We start from the raw sequence: 12476 nt of genomic DNA on the forward strand, positions 1-12476 counted from the left end.
TCTTCGAGGATGTCAGGGGCCACAGGTATCCCTCCCTACCGCACCTGCTTCATGGTATTAACGTTCATAGTTCCTCCGTTGAGTGAACTTAGTTAAAAATTCCTCTGTTGAGGGTATTTACACATGTTACGGTTTCTCTATTGAGCAACCACACACACACATATATTGTTTGAGTGTGTTTCTGTATGGGTTTCTCTTCCTTCTATCTTGTCTCCTGCCTGACTTGGGGAAAAAACTGAAAGTAACTAGCCTGGGAGGCGGGGTAAAGGAGGGGAGGAGCCAGTGTGGTGTCTATGTAGACGCAGACACTGTATAAGTGTACCGCGTCCGCGCACTATGCTTCGGGTATGGTGCCTCGCTGTGCTCTGCACACTACACCAAATAAACGGGAATACTTGTGTCGACCATGTCCATGTCAACATTAAGCTTGTGTCAACCTGTCACTGCCGACTTATGTCAACTATTTCCAGGCGTCGACCTACTAACTGTCAACCTAGACATGGTTGACCTAGGGACCACATATCTACTGGGATACCATTAGAAAGGTTGTTTTTCTTTTGTCCATCCTGGTGACACAGCTAACCATGGGATGTAGGCGGGTCCGCAGGAGCCAAGGTTCCTATGCTGACTTCTTTTGAGAGGCAGGCTCCTCCCTTCTGCATCCCAGAATTCCCCAGTTCGTTTTAGGTGCCCACCGGAGTGGGTTCTGTGCTGACTGGTTGCGGGCTGCAGCCGTTTTGTGTTAGAGTAGCTGTCAGCTCTCTGTGTGCAGAGGGACGCTGTCTGCTCTCTCTGCACATCGCTTTAACCTCCTGGAAGAGAGGTTTCCTGGGCCGTGGGGGAGTCCTGAATCGGCTCCCTGCTTAGGGGGGGGATCTTGGGGAATGGCCCCCCCGCTATGGCGGCCGCCATTTTCAGGGGTTTAAAGGCATAAATCCAGAAATGGAGTTGATGCCTATTACAGGAGTCCAGCATAGCTGGACGCTTCCAAGTGGTACCAGTTTGAGGGGAGACATTTGTAAGGAGAAACACTTTGTAGGAGCAGCTAAAGGGAGAAAAGGCGCCAATAGGCTTCCTTCCCCGCTGAAGCAGAGACTTGGTCTCTTCCTGCTCTCTGTTCTGGTGCCCTTTCTCTCCACACTGCGGAGCTGAAGGAGGATTTACATTGCAGTTCAGAGTGGAAGTTTCTCTTGGGCAGATTTTTCCCTGGTGACTGCTGAGTGTCCATTGCAGCAGCGCAGACAGATAAGTACACTGTTACATTATTCTGTACATTCGCCTGACATTGTGCACTGGGTGTAATTATGACAGAAAGGTGTAGTGCTGCTGCTCTTGGGGAGGGAGCATCTGCCATGTTAATTAACTGCAGATTTTGTGGTGTTAAATTAACTATTGAACAGATGGATCAGGGGAATGTGTGCCCCTTATGTGAGTCTGTGGCCAGTGGGGCTCACCACCAGAGGTCTGAACCTGCGTGGGCAGCTGCCTTGGGGAGGTCTATGAATGCTTTGGTGCAAGCTTTAAATGGGCAGAGAGATGACCTTGTGAAATCTCCTGGCCCCCTTTAACCCTCTCAACCGTCTGTGGGCTCTATTACCCCATCTCAGGGGGACCCAGCTTTACTGCAGGTTATACATGACACTGCGCAGTGTTCAAAAAATGAATGCATTTATTGAACAGCTTGCCAAAACCCCTGAGGTTACTTCACCCAGACACCCCTTATCTACACCTCCCCTTGTTGAATTTAGATTCTGATGAGGAAGGTGTGTGCGCTGAGGATGTTATTGGGACCAGAGGGAAGAAGTTGAATCTTCTCTCCTGGGAATTGAGGATTTGATCCTTGCAGATAAACAGACTTTAATTCTATCAGATGAGGATAAAGTGCCAGCTCACTGTGTATTCAAGAAAATACGCAGAGATTCAGTTACCTTTCCTTCAGATGAGGGCATGATAGCTTTACTGGGAGAAGCATAGGAAACCCATGATAAGAGGCTTCTCATGCCTAAAAGATTTGCTAACATGTACCCAATGCCAGAGGAGCATGTAATATTATGGGAAAAGACTCCTTTCGTGGATGCGCCTGCTGCCAGGTTGTCCAAATCCACGGCTTTACCGGTTCAAGGGGGTGCTGCATTTAAAGACACTGTGGACAAGAAAATTGAGGGCTGTTCTTAAGGCTGTGTTTGAAGGGGTGGGCTTTACCTTACGCCCTATTATTGCCTCTGCGTGGGTATCCAAGACCATGATGAAATGAGCTGAAGCCTTATGTAATCAACTCCAGCCTGACTCAGATATTTCAGGTTCTGTCTGACTTAGAGTTTTTCTGAGGGTATATTCCAAAAGCTGGGACTCTCCCCCTTTAAGGGACACTAGTAGCTTGTCTCTACTGTTCCCAGAACCAGAGATATCAGCCTTGCAGCAGCTGGTTACTGCTCCAGCTCCACACACCTGGTATGTAGTATTATATACTCGTTGGCAGATTGCTCTGCCTCCTGAACGCTGATCCCCTAGTCCCCTGTACCATTTGGTAGGTGGGATTCTCTAGTTTTTATTCCATTAAAACCTAAGAAATCTATTTCCGGGAACTGGAGATATCTGCAGTCAAGCAAGCTGTCCTACCACCAGAAAATTATGAATAAGCCCACTCCACTATACACCCCTCCTCTGCGTATTAGACATCCTCTACCACCCTGGAAGTTATGTATCAGGGCCCTTTCATTCAGCCCAATGCCCCCTTCTCCCACCCTATCTCCCACCATCTGTGCAGTAAAGGGGTAATTAGTGGAAATTACTGATCCAGGCCCTACATGCTGAGTGGTTGATATAACACCCCCTACCACCCGTGGGACATCAAAGCTTCCCCCACCGCTGGAGGATTGGTACGGGCCCCAATACATTGCTATGCCCAGGGGTCTACACTGCTGTTGACGCGTGTGTGTGTGTGTGTGTGTGTATATAATATTCTGGAACAAAGTAGCCAATCCTAAGGAGGCACCCCAGCAGGATACATAAGTGGAGAAAGTGAGTGCCGGTTTATTGTCCTCTCTCTCTCTCTCTCTCTCTCTCTATATATATATATATGAAACAATTGTTAGATGACGCCCTTTAAGATGACCTTACGGATTAGGTCAAACAAGCCTTTAAGTAATCCTTAAACTTTCTAAAAGTAAATAAAAGTCCATGAATTTTCAAACGTTTATTAAAAGTATCTTTTTCCACTCGGTATTGGTGGTTGGTTCAGACCATTAAAAGGTTCAGATATTTCAAAATAGCAAACAAATATTCCCAATGCGTTTCGTCCCCACACGGGACTTCAGCAGGGGTTTGCAGATTGTGTAAAAAATTACTTTCTGCAGCTTTCACAGAAGTTACTTTCAACAGATTTCGTAGATGGAGTAAATCCGCAATAGGAAGGTTCAATTTGATCTTTAAATGACACAAACTCTGGGATACATAGTGACTCAGGCTAATTGCATACAGATGTTGAGTCCGTGTGTGAGCCTCAATATTCATACATGGTCTTGCCTTAAAAGTCTGTAGACATCACCATTTCTTGGTTTAAATTTGATTTATCTTAAAGCCAGATAATATTCCTAGTAGGATATATTGTCTATATGCTTGATTAAGATACAGGTGTATTCTGCACAGAATCTGAGTGACTCGGGGTACAATTCTCACTTACTGGAGATGTGTACTCATAAGTAAGTGAGAATTGTACCCCGAATTACTCAGATTCTTCACGAACCTGATAATTCGTTAATATAAGTTTTATTCGTTAATAAGTTAATACTGACTAAACTATGACAGTCTAAATATTCCTGGATACCATCCCTTAAAAATCCTTCAAATAGTTTACCCACTATTGATGTTAAGCTCACAGGTCTGTTATTAGCTGGATACTCCCTTTTTCCTTTTTTGAATATTGGCACTACCTCTGCTATTCTCCAGTCTTTTATTTTATCTATTATCAAAGATGTAATGCAGAGGGGTCGCTAGTTCCTCCCTTAATTCCATTAGTACCCTAGGATGAATCCCATCTGGCCCTGGTGATTTATTTGTTTTGAGTTTGCTGAGCTTCAATATTATTTCCTAGGTCGTGAAAACAATATTTAGATCCGGCTTGTTCATCCCATTTGTGGTACTTGTGCGTTCCACTGTCTGTTCTCCCTTAGTAAATACTGATGAGAATAACTCATTTAACAGTTCTGCTTTTCCCTTATCCCCTGTAAAAACGTTTCCATTGGTATTGGTTAATGGGCTTATGTTTTCCTTAATTATTCACTTACTATTTATGTATTTGAAAAACTTCTTGGGGTTGGTTTTGCTTTTAGTGGCTATGCGCTCTTCACATGCCCTTTTAGCTACTTTGATTACCCCTTTACAAGTTTTGTTTGATTCTTTGTATTTGTTGAAAGCCTCCTCATTTAAGTTATTTTTATAGGATTTAAACGCTCTGGTTTTATTGTTGATTGCTGTCCTCACTGTTTTGTCCAACCATGGTGGATTTTTTTTATTGAATTTACCCTTATTTACTTATGAATGTATTTAATAGTTAATGATTCAAGCACATTTTTTAGCGTATCCCACATTTCCTCTGCATTATTCCCCTCAAACACCGTTTCCCACACCATTCCTTTTAGGGCTTCCCTGAATAATTCGAAGTTAGCTTTTCTGAAGTTTAGTATTTTTGCCAGTCCCTTATGATGTAATTTATTGAAGATGATTTCCAGTGAAACCATGTTGTAGTCACTGTTCCCTAGATGTTCAATTACTTTGGTGTTTGAGACTAAATCAATGTTATTTGTTAATACTAATTACAATAGTGCCTTATTACCTGCATTTGTCTCTTTTCTGAAGTACTGAGAATGTGGAAGTGAAGGAGTTAATGTAAAGTGGCTCTTTATTTCCTAATCACTGTCATGACACCTGCCTAATTAATCTACCACTTGTTGCCAACATGTAGTTAGAGGTATACGGAGATAGTTGTAGCTCCCCTGCACATTTCATAAGGTGGTCAGAGGAAGAAGCATGATGGGAAATCAGCCTATAAATCTCATTACTTTTTTTTTTTCCATCAATAGATTTTTATTGGTGCAGAAAATTTATATGGGGTACAAAAAAGAAGAGGGGGCATTCCAGGGAGGGAGGGGGGGAGGGGGAAGGGGCGTGGATAGCAAACATAAGGGGGGTTACAAATCAGACATAGATCATAACATATCACTGCGCAGAGTGATCCACGGTAACAGCATAAATTCAAACAGTACAACACAAGCATTGATTATTATTGTACATTGTACATTGCTGCCCTGTGGCCTAGGGTTAGTGGACTCTCAGTTATAGGAGGTAGAGGGAGCAGGGCTGCGGGGCTGACATTGAACTGGAGAGGCATCAGGAAGTTCAGTCAGATTGAATTGTGGCGAAATCGAAGTGGTATCGGGGGGGAGGTGACCAGCACCATCACCCTCCGAGGTGTATATAAACCAAGGCAGCCAGCGAGAGTGAGGGGGGGGAGGTCTGGAGGAGAGGGGTAGGGCATTGGTTTCCATAAGATAATGATGGTTAGTCTTCAGGATAACCTTAAGGAGAGAAGGGGGGGAGGGTTGTTTCCATTGCTGTGCCAAATTGGCCCGAGCAGCGATGAGGATATGCCCTAGGACATAAGTTTTCTGTGTCGGGACATCCTGGGGGTAGATATGGAACAGGGCGATATGGGGGGAGGGAGTAATAGACGTCTGGAGGACTGTGGAGGCTAAATTGAAGACCTCCTCCCAGTACTCCCGGAGTTTTGGGCAGGACCAAAAGATGTGGTATATGTTTCCCACACCGCCACACTGCCTCCAGCACTTATTAGAACAGGAAGGCCAAAAGGTGTGGAGGCGGTCGGGGGTTAGGTAGAGTCTGTTGACGAGTTTGATATGCATCTCAGTGTGATTTAGGCAGCGGGACATTGTGTAGGAAGATAGAAATATTTGACGCCACTGGGCGGGCGACAGTGGTCCGCCTAGGTCCACCTCCCACTTCTTATGGGCTGAGGTTTTGGAAAATTCAGAAGGGGTCACCAAGACTTTATACCAAAATGATATATCCCCTTTAGAATGTACCATGTTGGGCCTCGTGAGGGCTACTTGGGAGAGTGCATCTGGGGGGGAATAGTTATGAAAGTTAGATTTCCACCAGTGAGCGAGTTGCAGATAGTGGTAATATTCCGATTTGGGGAGAGAGAATTGGTGTTCAAGGGAGGTGAAGGGAGTCACAGAGTGTGCTTCCAGGATGTCGCTTAGGGTTTTAATCCCATGGGCTCTCCAGACCGTCAATCGAAGATTGGGTATCAATTTCGCTACTGTGGTGATAGGTAAGGTGGCTATAAGAGAGTTCGAAGGGGGGAGCGAGGCTATAAGTTGGTCCCACGTGTGGAGGGAAGCTATAGTGGATGGAAGCAGGTTCGGGAGGCTGGGTCTAACATGTTTCGGGATCTTAAGGAGATCTGATAATGGGATGAGGGGGGAGCGGGTTTGTTCGATGGTCACCCATGCCCTGGGGGAAGAAGGGTCAGTGTAATGCTTAATTGGGGCTAGTAGGCATGCTGCTTGGTATTGGAACAGATCGGGGAGATCAAGTCCCCCGAAGGCTCTTGGGATTGACATCCTGGAGCGGGCCATAGTCGGGGGTTTCGCTGCCCAGATATATTTTGTCAGAATGGAAGTGGCAAGTTGTAGGGACTTTTTGGGGAAGATATATGGGATGGTACGAAACAGGTACATTAGTTTAGGAAGTAATGACATTTTAAAAGCTGCCATGCGTCCCAACCAGGAAATTTCAAAAGAGAGCCAGGATTTGGAAAGGGCGGCAAGGGAGGTGAGGAGGGGGGATATGTTGGCATCAAAGACATTTGCCATAAGGGGGGTAATGTGTATGCCAAGGTATTTTATTGATTTGGTTTGCCAATTGTATTTGTATATGGATTTCAGTTGAGGCAGTGAGTTAGTGATGTTTATCGGGAGGGCATCAGTTTTAGTAGTATTAAGTTTATAGTATGAGGCTGCGCTATATGAAGCTAGTGTTGAGTGGAGAGACGGAAGGGAGGTAATAGGGTTGGTCACAAAAAGGAGTACATCGTCTGCGAATAAGCTAAGTTTATGGTTACTGGATCCTTTTTGCAGACCTGGGAAATTTGGGTTGTTACGAATGGAAATGGCCAGAGGTTCTATGGAAAGAACAAAAATTAGGGGGGAGAGGGGGCAGCCCTGCCTAGTGCCGTTTGAGATCTTAAATGGGTCCGAAACAAAGCCGTTGGTGAACACCCGGGCCGACGGGGAGCCATATAAGGATAGGATTGATGTGAGAATCCGATCCCTGAAGCCAAAGCGCAACAGCACCTCCTCCATATATTTCCAGTTTAGTCTGTCGAATGCCTTTTCGGCATCCAATGATAGGAGGAGGAGGTGCTGTTCCGCCGAGAGAGAGTCGACCAGATCAAACACTCTTCTGGTATTGTCCGAGGCCTGACGCCCCGGGACGAATCCCGCCTGATCCGGGTGCACCAGCAAGGGCAGAATTTGGTTAATACGAAGCGCCATAAGTTTAGCAAATAGCTTAATATCGGTATTTAATAGTGCGATAGGTCGATAATTTTGGCAGAAGGCCGGGTTTTTACCTGGTTTTGGGATAGTTACTATGCGGGCCTCTAGGAGCTCTGGGGCGGCATGACCTGTGGAGGACAGTTCATTGAAAAGATTCGTCAAGTATGGGGATAAAAGGTCGCTGAAGGTGATATAGAAGTCTGTAATAAACCCATCGGGTCCAGGGGCCTTGTTGCGGGGAAGGGATTTAATGGCCGATTGAACCTCTGACTGTGTCCAGGGGGCATTTAGGGAGTCTAATTGTTCCGGGGTTATGGAAGGGAGTTGTAGGTCGTGTAGGAAACTTGAGATGGTGTCACTGGTGGGCTGTGGTGTGGAAGGGTCTGAAGATAGATTGTACAGTTTGGAGTAGTAGTCTGCAAATTGGTTAGCTATATCTTTGGGGTTGCTAAATTTCTCTTTGGACGGGGAGATTATACATTTGATTCTATTCCTGGCTTGTTGGGTACGTAATTTGCGGGCTAACATTCTGCCGGATCTGTTGCTGGAGAAATAGAATTTATGTCTTAATCTATTCAGGGCGGACTGGGTACGCGCCAGGAGGAGTTTTTGGAGTTGGCCACGTATGTTGGCCAGCTCCTTCTTCAGGAGATTCGATGGGGCTAACTTATTTTGTGATTCCAGGGCGCTCAGCTTAGTCTCCAAGGCTTTCTGTGTTGCAATGGCCCTTCTTTTTAGGGTTGCTCCCGCTTGTATGGCCGCCCCTCTGGTGACCGCTTTAAAAGCGCACCAGTGGGTGGTCACAGAGGTATCTTGTGGTGCATTATGAGACATGTAGGAGTTGATGGATGTTAAAATAGATGTTTTGGCGGTGGGGTCAGACAGTAGGTGTGGGAAAAGGCGCCATGGTCTGGGGGGGATTTTAGATGGTTGGAAATCCCACTGCCACAGAACTGGCGCGTGGTCAGACCAAGTAATTGGGAGGATGTCCACCTTGGTGGTGTGTTGCAAAGCCCATTTATCACATAGGATGAAATCGATCCTAGAGTACGTGTTGAGTACTGGGGAATAAAACGTATATTCACGTCCGGTGGGGTAAGAAGTTCTCCAGGTGTCATAGAGATCGAATTCTAGCAAGAGGTTGCGGAATGCTAAGGACATGTTATTGGAGGAAGATTGGCCGGTGTTGGGGCGTCGGGATTTGTCCAGCAAGGGGTCTAGGGTCAGATTAAAGTCTCCTAACAGTATGAGGGAGCCTTTGGCGGAGTTCCTAACTAGAGAGAGTAGTTTGCGTAGGAAGGGGAGTTGGTTGGAGTTAGGAGCGTATATGGAGACAATGGTCGTCAGCTTGTCCTCGAGGAGACCCGTCAGAATTAGATACCTGCCATTCTTGTCTGCTATTTGGGATTGATGGACAAAGGAGGTGCGGCTGCTAATCAGGATTGCTACTCCATTTCGTTTGGATGGGCCGTTAGCATAGTAGGCTACGGGATAGTTCGAGTTCTTAAAGGTGGGGGGGTTGGGGGAGGCAAAATGTGTCTCCTGGAGCGCAACCACATCCGCCCTTTGCTTGTGAAAATATGTAAGGGCAAGCCTGCGCTTATTGGGAGAGTTCAGACCTTTAACATTGAGTGATAGGAACTTAGGCATTCAGGGGCTTAAGGGGGTACGATAAGGGTGGAGGGCATCTGGTCTGGTGAGGGCTAGGGCAACAGTCTCTGCTATCCATTACAGGGAGGGGAGGGGGTGGGATGAAAGATGTGGAATAGGGTGGGGACAGAGAGCGAGGGAAAGAGTAAGAAAAAGGGAAAGGCAAAACAAAAGGGTCCAGTAATTGGGCCCGCATGACTACTGCAGGGGAGAAAAAGGGAAGGGGAAACTCGTGCAGTAGTAACTAGAGGTTAGGGGGGTGGCCTGTGTTTTGAGCGGGGAGAGAAATCAAGGCCGCCACTCATAATTATACAAACAAATATAAACATATAATGGGGGGAAAACCAGCATATTATAGTGTAATAAAACCTGAGAATATTACAAAGAAACCATTTGACACATCTAAGTAGTCAGAAGTAGATAGTATAAGATTATGATAAACTGTCTAATGTACTATCAAATACCATAACATATAACTAACTAAAATTAGAAAAAGTTACAACTATAACCATGGGACTAGGCGTCTGACGCCCTACTTTGCTAAACAAATAGAGAAAGTATACTCATCGCTAAGTCCTCATCCCGGTGGAGGAGGAAGCAGGGGGGGACGACCGTAGGGTCCATGGATCAGCAATTATGAACAAACGTGGAGAGGGACAGTCTTTCAGGTGTCGGACCATTCCTGGCGCATGGGCTGCGGGCGTCTCGGTTCTGGAGGTCTTGTGATCGAGATGTCCCATTCCAGTAGGAGCTTGATCCCCACATCCAGGGAGGATATGGTGTACGAGGTGTCATCATGGTATATTATCAGTTTGACTGGGAACCCCCAGCGGTACCGGATATCCTGGGATCTTAGTGCCGAAGTGATGGGGGCAAATGCTCTCCTGTTAGCCAGGGTGGCGGGGGAGAAGTCCTGAAACAGCTGGAGGCCTCCCAGGACGTCAGTGTTCCTTTGCTCACGTGCCGCTCTTAGTAGCTGTTCTTTTATCGTAAAGAAGTGAACTCTGAGGAGGGTATCTCGGGGTAGGTCGGCGGAGACCGTCTTGGGTCTGGGGAGGCGGTGTATGCGGTCGATCAACAGAGGGGAGAAGTTTGCGGAAGAGGGAGACGGCATATTCTTCAAGCTCGGAGTTGGCCACAGAGTCGGGTATGCCTCGGATTTTCACGTTATTACGTCTGGACCTGTCCTCTAAGTCCGCCAGCTTGGATTTAAACTGGGTGATCTCCTGTTGTTGTTGATCGTATGAGGATATCAGGTCGTTGTGGGACGCAACCAGTTCTTCCATTTTCCGCTCTAGGTGGTCTGTTCTGTCGCCTATTGCCACTAGCTCAGTTTTGACCTCTCGAATGGCTAGTTTGAGATCTTTGGCTATCTCAGCCTGGAATGCCGAGAAAACCTGGCATAGGGACTTTACCGTTACCGGTTCATCTGAGTTTGCGTCTATCCCTGCCACTCCAATTGCAGGGGTAAGCTCCTCGGTTACTCCCAGGGGGGAGGGCATGTGCTTCGGGGGGCTAGAATGGGGGGCAGGGATTTGAGAGGATCTCCGCGAGGACATGGAAATTTTTGCCGGGACAGCGTCCTTGGGTCTCTTAGCGGGCATGTTGATATTGACGGCACAAAGGACAAAGAATTAGGATGCAGTTAAAGGATGGCACCGTGGGGGTGTTTGACTCAGGCTAAGAAGGCATGGTAGTTGCTGGAGTTCCGGTATTAGGTAGTGGCAGCCATGAAGTCAGAGTGATCACATTTATGCAAATAGGGATGCAAAAATCTGCGTTAGATCCACTAGGGTGTGCTGGAGCTGTTATAGGACCTGTAACAGGTCAGTTAGAGATTAGGCAGCGAGGACCTTTTAGTATGGTAAGTGATGAATAATAAACGCAGTGCAAGCTTAGTTCACAGAAAATTCAGGTGGGGGGGTAGTGTAGAAGGTGACAGGATCCACAGGCAGCTATAAACCAGGGATGAGAAGTGCAGCCTTGATGTGAAATATAAATGGCACTCTCTGCAGCAATCTCAATCAAAGTTTGGCACACTTAAGGAGTCAGGAGCTTTGCCAGGTAAGTCTCAGACTGGGATAAGCAAAGCAGTACCAGGGGTTGTTCAATCGCAGGAGATTGTAGATTGGACTCATAGGGTGTACTGTGTATGCAGGTGTAGCAAGATGGCCGCCGTCATTACTGTGATGCTGATACACTACAGCAGCAACCTCAGAGCAATCTCCTCTTTTAAATATAAATGCAGGGCTTTTGGGTGCCTCTGGAGATATCCCCAGGCGTTAGGGAGAGAAGGGGGAGCAGTACAGTACCTCCGTTTGCGTCGGCGGGTCCGAATACCCGCGATCGTCGCCCTGGAGCTCCAAACCCGGCAGGGCCTCCAAATTTAGGTCCCGGCTTTTCCCGGCGGGTAGGCCGCAACCCGCAAAAACGTCCAGAGACGCTTCCCGGCTCCGCGGCTTCTCCCAGCAGGGTGCCCCGGTGGTCGGGTGCAACAGGGAGGTGGTCAGTGTGCTGCAGGGTAATTTTTAAGGGCTTTATTGGGGAGTTTTGTGGAGAGCTCTCAGGAAATGCAGCTACTCCAGGTCCCGGTCAGGCCACGCCCCCAAATCTCATTACTTTTACCATTATCCTCTAACCCAGACCTGGTGTCTCTCCAGCTGTTGTGAAACTACACATCCCAGCATGCCCAGGACCAGTTATAACATTCCCCCATAGACAAACTGTAGCATGGCATGCTGGAGCCTGTAGTTTCACAACAGCTGGGGAGCCACTCGTTTGCCAGGCCTGCTGTAATGGATAGGGAACTTTTGGCCCTCCAGCTGTTGACCTACACCTGCTGGGATGGTATAGTTCAACAACAGCTCAGGTGTGTTCACACAAAACAAGAAAGTAGTGATGTGGACTATTTGACAAAGAGATAGAAACCTTCCTTTTATAAAGTTTGGTCACATGGGGGAAATGATGGAAGAGAAATTCCCATCACCAACACAGCATGGGCTCTCCACTTTTTAGGCAAAGCTGATGTGTCCATGCACAACAATCCAATCCATCCCCTCTATGGCTGGATACACACTATAAGGTATCCGTGCAATCATTCTGGTAGTCTATGGGAAATGGAACATCCCTTTGCAAATACGTTGTCGCTGCCAGAAACACCCAATAGTGGTATTAATCCGATCACAGGAGCAATCTCCACAACGTCCAGTCTGATCCGGCACATGCAGTTGGCAATTTCTTTAAAGA

This window comes from Crinia signifera, chromosome 3 (assembly GCF_055691185.1).
Source record: "Crinia signifera chromosome 3, ASM5569118v1, whole genome shotgun sequence".
NCBI lineage: Eukaryota > Metazoa > Chordata > Amphibia > Anura > Myobatrachidae > Crinia > Crinia signifera.